Here is a 15226-nt window from a genome sequence, read left to right as displayed (position 1 = left end):
CAAGATTCACCGGCGCATGTGCAACGCCGACCTCATACGTCATCCTCCCGGAGCTGCTTCCGTGTAGGACTGTTGGCGCAAGCTAGACTAAAGTGATTGTTACGTTTTGAATTTGGATATTTTAATTATGGATGGATGCGCTTTATTTCACTTCTTTTGGACTGATTAACTGCAACACCCGCTGACTGCCATTAAAGGGGTCATATGATGCGATTTCAAGTTTTCCTTTCTCTTTGGAGTGTTACAAGCTGATTGTGCATAGTCAACATATTCTGTTACACCAAATACACAAAATAATGATCTTTAAAAAAGCATCATATGACCCCTTTAAACAGCTTGGAAGATCAAAGACAATTTTTTTTATATAACTCCGATTAGATTCATCTGAAAGAAGGAAGTCATATACGCCTAGGATGCCTTGAGGGTGAGAAAATAATGGGCTAATTTTCATTTTTGGGTGAACTATCCCTTTAATTTTCATTATGCAAAAATTATTTATTTATTAAATTTTTTTTTTTTAAGTCTGACGACACTCGTCTTTTTAGTAGAACACATATAGAAGATGCAGTAGGAAAGAACTTTAAAACAAAGATGAAAATTTGTCATCCACAGCGCTGAAGAATCCGTGTGTGGATTCATTACCTAGAGTTATCCATTACTTCTGTCATACATTCGGTGTGCCTAGGTTCTGCCAGGGAAATGCCCTTCATCTCACTCTGAGAAGCATTGTCTTTCAGAGGTTTGTTGTGTGACTCACTGCATGGTTTGGCATTTCCTTGTCATTTCCCTCTCTGTTTCACTTTATGCCTCTGTTCAGTCGTATGTTACAATTCTAGTTGTCTGGGTGTGATTTAGCATCCTTGTATGGTTATTCTCAGACTTTATAAAAAGTCTATAGGAAGCCTAGAGTTTTTAGGTTTAAAAAAAAAAACTTTTTTTAATACACACTCCTTGTCATGTTGTGCATGTTATTCTAAAGCATTTGAACCAAAACATTTGGCTTCGTAATCTTTAATCAAAATGTAATACTTTGCTCCACCTCTGAAACGACTTTAATTGTTGGCAGACATCATCAAGCCCTCTTGTTTTTTAGCGCCTCCCCAATCAAATCCTGCACAACATTTGTTTTTCTCATGTTTCTCTCAGAAATCCGTCATATTGCTGAAGTAAATTGGTTTACGCTGACTGCAAGTATGCAATGTAATCTTAGCCCAACATGAAATTCTTATCTATAGCTGGGGTTCAAACATTGATATTAGTAAAGAAAACTCAGAGTAGAGTGTTTATTTGTTGGCATCAGACTGTTGTCCTTGTCTAATGTGATGTAATAGTTCATGGAATGCAACGCAACAGAATTCACTTCAGCCATGTGGGTCTCCAGATGTAACGGCTGGTAAAAGTAAAAACACCATGTTTAGCTGCATATGGCTGTCGACTCGGCTGCCAAATTTCCAAATTGCATTCTAGCGGAGAGTTTAAAGGGCAGGAGGGAAAAAAAAACAACAAATCGAAAGCAGGCAAAAAGAAAGTGCAATAATTGCACGCCATTTGTAAACGTTTTCCATCTCCGACTGAGAACCCTCGAATGATTGAAATTGTTCCACCAATTAATAGACTGAGACTGGATTTCCTGTTGGTTCAGCTGCTCTGCTGCAAGGCATAGGCCGAGATGGTTGTGCTTACAAGCCATTGCATCTGAACCGAAACGGCCAGATAAGCGGGACAGCTGTGACAGAAACGCAGACGCAGGCTGTTTAAATAAGAACCCAACTGCACTGACCGCTGCGCTGTGCAATAGTTCAGAGCAGGTGTCAAGATGTTAGAAGCGTTTAGGTGTGTTTTTCACGTCTCGGAGAAATAATGCTGTCTGTTTTCCTTTTGTTTTTAAACCTTGATTGACCAGATTGGACTGGGGGAAATGTGATCCAGGATCAGGAACTGGCTTGTGGTCCGATGCCAGCTGAGACAAGTCTGCGTATGACTTCCACCGCATGTCTGGCTGAAAACGAAAACATTTGGCAAGACATTCCTCATTAGCACTCTTTAATTCTGTAGATCAGGAACAGCTTTCAAGACATTTCACACGGTTTTGTGGTCAGGCGGGACGATTTTTAATGGTAAACATTTGTGTGTATAACGCATATATCTGCGCATAGGGACTCCATTGAATGCACAGGGCCTGGATTTTATTTACATATAGACCTTAATTTCTTTACATTTTTTTTTTTCTCTCTTTTTGGTGTCTCTCCCTGGTTGTTTGTGTCAGTATTGTGGAGGAGAGCAGTCCAGCTTGTGGGGAAAGGTTTAAGTCACTTTATTGTCAATTCGATATATTCATAATATTATATTTTAGCTCTTCATTTTGTTTGTGCACATCAGTGTTGGGGAAAGTTACTTTTAAAAGTAATGCATTACAATATTGCTTTTTTTAAAGCAAATTAATTAAACTGAAAAAAGTAACTCGCCTTACTTTTTTTAAAAAGTAACTCGAATATTCACGTGTAAATTTATAAAGTAATGCGTTACTTTACTAGTTACTTCAGAAAAGTAATATTATTACGTAACGCACGTTACTTGTAACGCGTTACCCCCAACACTGGTGCACATTATAGCTTGCATAGAAGTGGTAGAAACTTCTTTTAATTGAGCATTTTGCCAAATTCGGATGACACAACTGTCCTAGAGGAACCCAGTCCAATCCCGCTTTGAATTTTCTGAAAGTTGTTCATGGGAAAAAAATAAGTGTTTTGAAAGTATAAAAGAATTATATGCCAATTATATGACAGGATGCGCGTTAAATATCGCATGTGATTTATCGTGCAGCCCTATATAAGTGTAAAAGCCTCTTGTGAATGAAATTAGTATTTTATGTGCTTCCTTTAATTTTACCTCATTATTGTTTATTAAAGCGGCAGGAATGTGATTCTGGACTTTAGTAGGTGAAGAAGAGCAGGTGTCCGGCCCTTGATCTAATACGAGTTTAATACCCGTGCTTTTAACCATGATGCCATGCCAACTAGTAAAAGCACACTTCATCCAATTGCCAAGAGTTGTGACCTCTGCCGGATCTCTTATTCATCTCAACTAGATGTCTGTTTCTCATCTTGTATTAAGACCTACAGATGTGTTGGGGTTCACATTAGTGATTTGTTAGATAATAATGGCCTAATTTCCTATTTCAGCCTTTGGAGATTTCAATTAAAAATTCTATTGGATATTAAGGCTCATGATCCTGATGTTTTGTGAATATTTTGCCAGTTGTTTCCTTGAAGCACAGTGTAATTCCTTTTTTAGTGTAATTCTGGAGTGACATGTAGATTTAATCTAGACCGGTTTTGTGAGTTCCACCCATGTCGTCAGTAGCTAAATATCAAGTAACTAGTAATGCAAATGTTTTGTTTAGTTATGTTTTAAGCACAACCCTTAGTAAATTTAGTTAGATTTGCTCTTAAAACAAGAATAAAATGTATTTGCTAATGAAGTATAAAATATATTAATGTTTTTTGAAAGCAATATCTTATACAGGTTCTCAAGTCAGCTTATCTTGTTTTAAGATATTTTTACTTGAAAACAAGACAAATATACTGATGAAGAAAGATTTTCAGTTTAGTTTGTTGGGTGAGTCAACCATCTTTGTCCCATCCGTAATGTGGTTATTAGCCAATGCTGATAGTTAAAAATTGGCCGATATGATATTCTTCTTCTGGTCGGTCAATTGGATTCAGTGGATCTTTAAGAGCAGTGCTGTATATTGTCGATGACACTGATGGATTGTTAGGAAAATTAGCTCCGCTAAACTACATGCTGTTTATGGGCGATTCAGATGGGAAAGTACTGCTGTGTTGATCAGATAGAGGCGGTTAATGGTTTACAGTTGGAAAAGCATGCCAGGGTTGCTCTACTGGGAATTAAAGTGATAAATGGCAATAGATTAAAACACACGTCTTAATTTGACCAACAGTAGAGTTTATTAACCCTTCCCTGCTGGAAGATCCAGCTTAAACTGCAATGAATTTTGTGTGTGTGTGAAACAAAGAAACTGGAAGTAATACATTGAATTAAATGTAAAATTTTGAAAAAGTATATTCTTGTAAGACGTACCCCAGTAATCAGTTTTATTTACAACTTTCGAAAAATACTTTTTCACATTGTAGTTGCTTTGGAATATTTGATCAGTTTTCTGGTCTAGCTTTTTTAGATTTCTAGCTAATGAGTTGTTTTTGTAATTATTTGTTTTCATAATTAATAATTGACATAAATCATAAGGACTGTGTAAAAGTGATGAAACCACATCTCATTTTTCCGCTGTCTTGAACTTCTGACTTCAGCGGCGCCTGAGCAAACCGGGTGTGACTTCTGCTCACAGGTAAATTCGGGGTCCGTCGGCAGAGCCACACACAGCGGTGGTCTTGTTCGGGGACAGATCTTAATGTTTACCTGAAGCAGCTCCAAGTGCAACTAGGCAGTCGTCCAGGCTTCCTGAGGTCTGCTGTGTTTAGTCTGAGCCTACTACCCTGACCTTCTTCCACCGGTTCACCACGTCTTCTCATAGTGGTTTTTCCTTTTTGTTAAAGTGTTAAAAGTGTCTGGGTTATATGGCCCGAATCTTTGGGTTGCCCTTTCACATTTTGGAGCCACGTACCTCAGGAGAAGAGATATGTCTTCTCAATGTTGTGGCTGATATTGTCTCATTTATGATTTTCATGACATGAATATGAGAACATAGCTACACCTTTGCACGTCAGAGAATTATCCAAAGCAGTTTGTTTTTCATTAATACCGTAGCAGCAGCCAAAGGGCATTGCCGTGGGTTGGGCGGATTTAGTGTTCAATTTGATGAAATCCTTCATGCTGTGATTAGATGAAACATTCTACATACCTTCATTAATTTAGGTCAAGTTTAATTTTCTTGTGTACTTCTCTCAAAATGTTTTGTTTCAGTGAAATCTTGTTCTTGTTTCACTTCACCTAAAGTGTAAATGTTACCCTTTAAGACAATTTGTGTGGTTACGTTTAGCAAAAAACTAACCACAGTGGTTATGATTTTTTTTTCATCAAGTTGGAGCAATTTTTTTTGTCTCATTTTGTCAACTCAATTGAAAACATTATCGTTTATCTTGTCACATTCAATTCAAATTGCAAACTTGCATTTATTACTATATAAAAAGTTTTTTATGATTCATTTATTTTTGCGGCCCTCTTCAATGCAAGTAAATCACTCGCATTATGCAACTAAATCTTCACTCTGAACGACTAAATGATGTCTGTCATTATCCATTGGCTAATAAATTCTTAGATTTTACTCGCCAGTGTGTGAGTTGGAGGCTAAGTATAAGTTTAGCACCGATATATTTTCACTCACCGAACACTAACTGAGCATTTCAGAGTTTCGCTCTCCATCAAGCGATCTGTGCTATTTTTCAGTTAATCTCAATGGATGCGCAGCGTACCTGTATTTGACGTACCGTAAACTCTAGTGTGAAGGCGCACGACTCGCCATCACTTTACTGAGAGCACTGTTTCTCGCACACACGCAAAGAAAGAAAGAGAGAGAGAGTGAGCGACAGAGTTTATTTGGAATTCTTCAGCTTTTAAAAACAAGCAGAAGATATGCTGGTTTCTCCGGTAGTGGGCGGAGCTAATGCGCAAACAGCAATCTCATTGGCTGGCGCTCATCTATACCGTCCCGGTTATAAGGGGACAAAGTTCTAAGTTAAGTTAAAATGACAATTATGCATTCATACATGGTTACCAAGTCTTAATTCTAATTACTAAACTTCTGTCTTATTATAATGCTTGACTGACTGATGTTAAGAGTGTATTGTATGGGTCAAAATGATAGATTTTTCTTTTATGCCAAAAATCATTAGGATATTAAGTAAAGATCATGTTCCATGAAGATATTTTGTAAATTTCCTACTGTAAATATATCAAAACTTTGATATAAAGTTTTGTCAGATGTATATAAAAGACTGCGATTTTCTCAGTATTTAGATTTTTTTGCACCCTCAGATTCCAGATTTTCAAATAGTTGTATCTCAGCCAAATATTGTCCTATCATAACAAACCATACATCGATGAAATCTTATTTTTTCAGATGATGTATAAATCTCAATTTCAAAAATTGACCCTTATGACTGGTTTTGTGGTCCAGGGTCACACACATATATTTATATTTCTGTTATGACAACTCTCGGAGGGATTGGCATGGTAATGTACATGACAATGTTAATGTATTTGGTCTTGGCTGAATAGATCTGCTACGCTGCTGCTGCGGCAGAGCAAGTACCGAGACTTGCTACTGCCAATACATCCACAACATGCTGCTGTGAGCATATCAGAAATATTGCTGCTGCAAATATAAATTATTTGCTCATTGGCTACCGATACAGGAGAGAACCAATCAGCTTGTACCATGTGATGATGTAATTAGGTCAGATTCAGTTAGACCTATCGGACTGCGCCAACGAGAGTTTCATGCAAGAACTCTCTGTGTGTGTGTGTGTGTGTGTGTAGATATAGATAGATAGATAGATAGATGGATATGTCTTTATTAGTTATTTATTCATTCGATTCGTTCAAGCGGCTGATTCATTCGGGAATTCAGTAAACTCTCTTTATGAATAGGGCTTTGAATCATTGATTCACACGATTCGTTCAAAACATGGATTCATTCAGAAATTAAACACCGTTGTTCCTCACACATGCACAACAGTTCTACTGTGGCTTTATAGGTGATATTTTTGTTGGCAAAACTGAGCAAAATCAGACAATATTGTGTTTAAAATATAACATAATATTAAGCTTGTGTAATATCGCTTATCATGTGATATAAATGTGAGACAAAAACTCATACAGGAGCATTTTTGCCCCAATATCTTGAATATTAGGCCATAACTGCATTTATGGAGTTGTTGCTCTGCATCATATTTGTCAGCAGTCAACTGTATGAAATGTAAGATGACCTACAGGTCAGGGGGCGGGGCCAGTGCATTAACGGCGTTAAAATATTTTAATCGCGTTATTTTTTCATAACTAATTAATTAAGTTAACGGTTAAACTGACAGCCCTAATAAATATATAAATAAATATATATATATATATGAAAAAATATATTTAAAAAATATAAATGTATATAAATATAATAAATATTTTTACTTTTTTTAATAAATTCAACATTATTGCTTTCTAAAGATGGCTAGGAATCATGAGACTAATAACAATTATTTTATTCTATTAATAATTATATTTTTTTATGGTTCAGCTCAGGTTTATACATCTCAAAATCAGTGGGTATTTTTTTTCCCCAGACAATATTTTAAACTTTTGTCTTTATAAATAAAAGTCTTTATACATGGAAAATATAGTTGGCTTTGTATTTTAAGAAGGGGGTCATCATATTTGGACATCTGTGGCATCAGAAAGTTTGAAAAACTCCTGTTTTATTGAGTATTGAGGCCCATGTAGTTTCAAGGATTATTGTTCCATCTCAGATTTAGATTGGACCCCAAAGTATTAATTATCTGAATAACATTTGGTTTTTCAGCGCCTTCTCTCTCACACCCCCATTTCCTCTCCAGTGTTGTGTACCATGATGCAACGTTCCTGATATTTAACCACTAACCCCCATTTTTGTGAACCCACAAATTTTCCCACAATTCCTTGTGTCCTTTCCTGTGTATCAAACTTCTTCGGGAAAAGACCGTCCGTTAGTGGTTGAAAACTTGTCTCCATTAGTGTATTTTTGCGAGCTGTTTGGATGGGATTTACACTTGAGTTTGATGTTTTACGTATTATTTGACACGTCATAGCATGGTAGACAAAAAATATATCAGGCCTTCCATTTCCTTGTGGCTCTCTGTTGGAGACGGTCCATCTTTTTGTCCCTGTAGTAGAACCTCAGTTGATGGAAGTGCAGTTTTTCATCAAACGGACATTAAAGGACATCACACTAAACCAGTTGAGCTTGTTAGTAGTTGAGCTTTGTAAACCTTTGGGGAACACTTCTCAAAGGAAAGATGGGATTTGGTGGATTGTAGTATGGTAAATTCTCTTCACAAACGTCTGGGAATCAGGATTAGCCGAGAACAATGACCATTGTGCCATAGTTGGCGTGTTTTGACGGTGTACAAAAGTGTTTTTGACAGCTAAGATTTGTCTTGTTGCTCAAGCAACGGGTCCAATCATATCCACTTCACCTCTCCTCTTTTCTTCTCTCTTGTTTTTGTACATGTATTCACGGAAAGCATGACACAAGACTCCCAGCATGACCAATAAAATATTGATGTGCTGCCCCGTACGCGTGATCAACTATATTGTTGTCTTTTTCCCAAGAAAGTCGTGATCGACTTGACCGGAAATTGCCTAGTCATTCACGAGGCGTCCACTGCACCAGACTTGAAGAGTGATAGCATCTAAACTTCAAGGCTATTATGAGCTCCTGTTCTGCCTGATGACTTGGTATCTGGGTTAAAGTCAAAACCGTTGAGTACGTCCTGTTTTTCACTTGTGTTTAAATGGTTTAGATGGGGAGGTGCTTGGACATAGGAACCGTCTCAAAGAGTTTCTCTGGCAAAAGTTTTCACAAGCATGATGTTTTCGTATCTACACTGCCAGTTTGGTTTTGCTGTCACGTTTGGGCTTCATTAAATTGGTTTTCCCCATCACATTTGCTTTTGTCATATTTTAAGACTGCTTGAAAGATGATAAAACATCAAAAAAGCAGTTCTTTCGCACTTACAGAGTACGCATGTGATTCAGAGAACAAGAATGCACGAACGTGACACAGAAAAAAGAAAAGCAGAGTGGAAGAAAAGGGCCACGTGTCATGGGAATGATAATGTATGCATTCTGTAGAGCTGGAAGCTTGTCTTCTATGGGAACGAAGCCCTTTAGAAAGTTGTTACTTTTCCAGAAGTCCCTCGAGACTCCGCAGAAGAGCGGCTCTTGTACGCCTCAGCTTTTTTCACACTGCTTCTCGATGTCGATCCGTGCACATTTGTTTCCCTGCCTTTGTTTCATCAATGCTTTCTGGGGTTTTTCCTCACTCTCGGTGTCTCTCCATTGATGTCTTGAGATCAAACCGCAGTCCTATCTTTATCTTCCAGCCATTCTTGCCACAAAGAAGGTGCACGTTGCACAGATGCACTTTGAGGCCGCTTTGTCCAGCTCTTCCAGGCCCCTTGATGGGAAGAGGGCAGAGCGACGGCTGCTGGTACTGACCGTGTCACTTCCTTTTCCCAGTATCAGACTGCTCTCTGTCACCCTCAGACCGCTACTCTTTGCTTCTACGGCCTAAATTAGCTACTATCTTGCCCAAACACACACACAAAGCCACACACAGTTGGACCAAGGAGAACAAACAGAGCTGTCTGACTCCTGCCAAGTTGAAAATGCATCTGAAAATGGCTTTTTTGTCTTATTCAGTGAGTCAGTTACATCCCTAATCATCTATCCAAAAACTGTGGAAAACCAGAAACTACAGCTCAATTTTATCACTGCGTTAGCTCTTTACAATGTTTTGTGAGACATTTCCATGCATATATTAATTTAATGGAATTTTTAAATTATTTTTTTAGTTATTTTTTTGGCCTTTTTAAGATGGTGTTTGATAAGGCAAGCATCACAATAACTGCATGTATTATACTTCGGCAACTTTTTTTTTCTTTCTTTTTTTACAGCATTTAGGTTAATGTCACTTTTTAAATAAACTTTTTCAAAATTTTTCATTTTTCATTTTTTGTTTACTTTTGAGACAGGAAGGAGATAAACATTAACAGAATCTAAGCCAGGTTTTTATCTGCGGTTCGCTGCCAGTACAGCGCTGTCGTGTCTATTTATATGAGCTCACGCATTGATGTTTTACGTCTGATGAATTGATACGTGTGTGTTAGTGGCCGTGAATCACTCCATTCATAAATGAACATCTGTGGCGCAGCAGATGCTGTTGCTCGGTGGACAGATGCGTCGGAATTTCACTTTGCGAGTGATTCACAGCCAGGCTGGTGAAACTCATACGTAGGAATGAAGATTGGCTGCATTTTTATACATCTCACAGAAATATTGATCCGTCACTGCAGACCACGAGGAATGGTGCTTTATCCACTAGTGCTGTGACTTCCTCAGCTGTGAGATGGAAAAATGAAAATTTGCTGATTATTTACTTTGAGGAAATTTAGCATTACTTCAATTGCTCCATGTGAAAACATCACAATAATCCACACGACTCCTGTCCAGCAATTAATGTCTTTTGTAGTGAAAAGCTGTGTAAGAAAAAAAAAATCCATCATGAGTCCTTGATCCATAATAATGTGAAAAAGTCCATCTCCTGTTGTCCTCTCACATCAAAATCCAACAGCATATTTAGAACCGTTTGGACTTGTTTTGCTTGTAAACGGTGCTTGATCTGTGCATATTTCTCTCCTGATTCAGACGAGATTACTTTTTCACTGGAGAAAGCAATATTATGGACAGAGGACTTGTATTTTGATTTGGATTTGGATTTGTTTCTTACAAACATTCAGCATTTCACTTCACAGGATGTTAACTGATGACCTGGAGTCGTGTGGATTATTGTGTTTTTATCAAGCGGCAACCTCCCGCTCACTCTCGTGACGCCAACAAGGAAGTGACTTAAACTGTAATTCGTCATCTGGCCGCTAGATGCTGGCTGCAAAAGGGAGTCAATCCCATAGACTGCCGCTGCTGTCACCACCGTCGAGCTAGGTGGGCGTGGTTTCAGCAACCAGCTCCCGCCTTTTTGCCCATTTTCGATTATCCGGGAGTGACGCGTGGTGACACGCTGCCAAGATGGCGACGGCCGGCTCCGCCTACTTTAGGCTTCAAAAACCTCTTCAGGAACCTACGGGTGACGTCACGGACACTACGTCCATGTTTTTATACAGTCTATGGTCTCATTCTGACGGCACCCATTCACTGCAGAGGATCTATTGGTGAGCAAATTATGTAATGATACAATTCTCCGAATCTGTTCCCATGAAGAAACAAACTCATCTACATCTTGAGGGTAAAGAGAATTTTCAGCAGTTCCTTTAAGTGTCTGCTCCAAGTCTTTTAGAAGAGCAGTAAATGCTAAATGCTACTGTGCTCATAATTCAGTTGTTTTCACTCATAGTTTATGCATATTTTTCATTTTTTTGTACTCGTTCATAAATGCTCTGTTACTAGTTCTTTGAATTCATCTCTAATACAGGCTCCGTTGCTTAATGTCAGTTAATAGAGTTGTGCGAGGACGAGGAGTTAAAGGCTGAGTGTGTGTGAGAGAGAGACTTCCATACACCGAGAGAGAGGGAGATACATTCCAGATGGTGGAATGATGAGGTGGGTTTCACTGGAACGTTAAACATTCCCAGGGATGTTTGCAGAGAGAAATTCTTCCTCGACTGTGAAGCAAGCATGTTTCCTTTTTATCCGATCCCTCCCTCTCCTCTTTCTCTCGCCATCTCTCTCCTTTCTCTTGGATTCAGACCGTCGCTATGATCACCTGCTGCAACTGTCCAAACACTTCACACGAGTCTCTTCGCTTTTCCTGACACACTCAGGGATTAAAGTTACGTCACTACGACGGATTTCCGTCAGTTCATAAAGACAGTCACTTGCTTCATTCCTGAATGATTCAGCCGTTCGTACGAATCAATTGAATGTGATTCAGTGATAAAATCAGTGGCTGTGTCCGAAATCGCCCCCTATACCCTTAAATAGGGCACTATTTGAGGGAACAGCCATTTTTAGTGGTGTCCGAAACCATAGTGGACGTTCTCGAGTGCACTCATTCAATCCATTCCTTCCGGTGCACTCAGTGTCCGAATTCACTCACTCGTTTTCATCGACTCCTTCAAGTGAACTGTATTTGTGGACTAATGTAGGGAATAGTGAATGAGGGTATAGGGGGCGATTTCGGACACAGCCAGTGACTTGCCGCCACCTGCTGGCGGATTTAGTTTCATTTTTAGCGTATAATTTCAGTTATTTGAATCGCATTTCTGTATTCAAAATTGTATATTTAAAACATTAATCTCCACATGAATTCATCATTAAATCATTAAACATTAAACCTGTTTTATGTTAGATTCATAAAGACAGTCACTTGCTTCATTCCTGAATGATTCAGCCGTTCGTACGAATCAATTGAATGTGATTCAGTGATAAAATCAGTGGCTGTGTCCGAAATCGCCCCCTATACCCTTAAATAGGGCACTATTTGAGGGAACAGCCATTTTTAGTGGTGTCCGAAACCATAGTGGACGTTCTCGAGTGCACTCATTCAATCCCACAATGCACTGCAAAAACAAGTGTACAACTGGTGCATGCTCAACGGCTAGAGAATGCCAATTTTTGAATTTGACAGATGAAAATGATGCCATTACAAAGGTAAAAAGAAAATACTCCTGTAAGTCACTTTAAGTCAAATGTCACCTCGTATAAGGAAGGCTAATTTTTGATCAGAATTTTTGATTATTGATGAGAAGGTGCTCCTAAATTTTTAAATTAGGAGGACAAGCGCTCCTAATTACAAGAAGAAAAAAACTGCTCTTAAACTGGGTGTGTGACAGGTATGGCTGAGGAATGGGGTTTGGTCGCAGAAAAATTTTCAGTCAAAATATTTTTTTTTGCTTTAACCCCATAATAAGAAGTAGAATAAGACAAATAAAATGAGGCTCAGAGGTAGCATGAGTGCAATTAAATCCATAAATTCATGATGATATTAATGTTTTAAATATAAAATTTTGAATACAGAAATATGATTTAAATAACTGAAATTATACGCTAAAAATTTAACTAAATCCGCCAGCAGGTGGCGGCAAGTCACTGATTTTATCACTGAATCATTCATTCAATTGATTCGTTCGAACGGCTGAATCATTCAGGAATGAAGCAAGTGACTGTCTTTATGAACTGACGGAAATTTATGAACTTTAATCCCTGCACATTCATTTTATTACTTTTTATTTCTAAAACTGTTTTTAAAAGTTAGGTTGAATGTGTGTGTGTGTGTGTGTGTGTGTGCGCGGTCATGTGTGAGTTGAGGAATAGCCGTGGTCGTGCCGCAGACAGAATCAATAGCAGTCTCAGTATGGGTGTTTCCGAGTCTGTTTGGATTTGCTAAGTAAAGTCTGCAGCTCACCTGCTCATGAACATTTTCTCGGCCCTTTAACCTCCTCCACACATTCCAGTCATTCCTTACATCTGGAGGGGTGAACTGCTTTCGTTTTTTGTGTGAATACCTCAAAAGTTGTCCTCCTGCTCTCTAGTCGCCCTTCATTCCTGCTGTCACATTTTCTGGTGCAGTTAGTCCTCCCTTTTTAGTTTTTCGTCTCTCTCCCTCAAATGCCTGTCTGCCCTCGTTTTCTTTTTTCTTTCTCTGTGTAACACACTCAATCTCTTTCGTTTTGTACTAGTGATTTTTATTTCCTGGTATTTTTATTTATTGATTAATATTGCATATATATCTGTTGATATTGGATTTTAATGGTTCATGCTCATTTTCCCATTTTTATGTTTAGGTGAACTTTTCCTGCTGTGTAACACTCTCAATCTAAAAAAAAAAACCACTAAAAATTGAATAACACTGTTAAAATCATCCCTACTTCCATCTTCCATTTTGTCCTCTTCAGACGTTTCTTGCTCTCTGTCTCATTTCTCATTGTGATTGTCTACAAGTGCTCCCAGTATTGTGTCTGAGACTTTTAAAACACAATAATCAGTATTTTTTCTAAACAAACGGGGCGTTTCTCACCCTTAGTCCATGTTATGAATCTCAAAAGTTGATCATTTTGATTGTGAAAGCTTTTCAGCTTTGTTGTTATCCGTAAGTGTTCCCTGACCTCTTGACATTCTCACAGATGTCAAAGGAAGAATAAATATCTCCTTTGAGTTGCCTGTGGTATCGCATGGGAAGCTTTATACTGAAATTTCTTGTGTTAACTGACAGCTCAGGCCAGTTTGAAGTCAGAAGTTTAGTTTTTTTTCCTCTTTTTTTAAACTCTTATTAAGCTGAATGTAGGCCAGCGTGATGTGAGATGGGATGTGGATCAGAGGCGGGTTTTTTTTTTTTTACTTTGCAGCCCTCTACGAACACCTTGGCAATTGAATCGCCATTGGCTAGTAATATATATATATTTGTTTGTGAAATGGCACAGTTTTATAAATATCTGAAAGTACACTCTTAACATCAGTCAGTCAAGCATTATAATATGATAATCAATGTTATTTAATGATAGAACTTTTGTAATTAGAATTAAAACTTGATAACCATGTATGAATGCATATTAGTCGTTTTAACTGAACTTCGGACTGGTGGTGGTGCTTTTTTGGTCATTCAGTGTTTCTGTAAAAAAAAAATAATAATAATAAATTTGGGGGAAACCTACCAAAAATACTGCTTAGATAATAATGATACAAATTCTACTAATAAGAACAATATAAAACGCACCAGGGATTAATGAGCTACTGGATTCATGAATATTAATCCGGTCGTGTGCGTTCGCACATCCATTCAGATGAACTGAAAAACAGCACAGATCGCTTAGCGGAGAGTGAAACTCTGAAGTGCTCAGTCAGAGAGTGTTCGGCGAGTGAAAATATATCTGAGCTAAACTTATACTTAGCCTCCAACTCACACACTGGCGAGTAAAATCTGAGAATGTATTAGCAATTGGCTAATATTAGACATCATTTAGTCGCCAGAGTGAAGGTTTAGTCGCATATGCGAGTGATTTACTCGCAATGTAGAGGGTTGCTTTGCATCTCTAATACATTGTGAGCTTGATCTGGGACTGCTGAGTGCCTTAAGAGCCGTGCTATGGATTTAAACATTTTCTCTGACGCTGAGATCCTAAAAATACAGAACTCGGAAATTAAAAACATATCTATGCATCACTGTGCTGTCAGCCGTTATGAGACCTAAATCCCCCTGAACTCATTTTGTGCACTGCAGAAAATCATTTAATTAGTCATTTTCTTTAACATACATAAGCAAAATTGTACGTTTCGTTAGATGTTAAGTTAGTATTTGTTTTCAGAGAATAAGTCTTGAGTTAGGTTAATTGCTCCTATCCCAAATGTAAATTGCTGTCTCGTTTTAAGTATATATAAATAATAAATACGTTTTTTTTATTAGCTAAATAAAAAAAAGTTTGTCAAGGGGGTGTGAAATAATTATTTTAAAAATATTTAAAATAATTGCTTTATTCAAGATATATATTCT

The 15226-nt window shown here is 37.9% G+C and overlaps 1 protein-coding gene across 3 annotated transcripts in view; it reads left to right on the top strand.

The window, feature by feature from the left end:
- LOC107723598 (E3 ubiquitin-protein ligase SMURF2-like) overlaps positions 1 to 15226 on the top strand; it is a 65859-nt gene that overhangs the window by 6432 nt on the left and 44201 nt on the right. The window lies entirely within an intron of this gene.

This window comes from Sinocyclocheilus rhinocerous, unplaced genomic scaffold (assembly GCF_001515625.1).
Source record: "Sinocyclocheilus rhinocerous isolate Xijiao unplaced genomic scaffold, SAMN03320098_v1.1 scaffold154, whole genome shotgun sequence".
Taxonomy (NCBI): domain Eukaryota; kingdom Metazoa; phylum Chordata; class Actinopteri; order Cypriniformes; family Cyprinidae; genus Sinocyclocheilus; species Sinocyclocheilus rhinocerous.
Note: the sequence above shows the minus strand (reverse complement) of the source record. Positions and strands in the feature narration are given on the sequence as shown.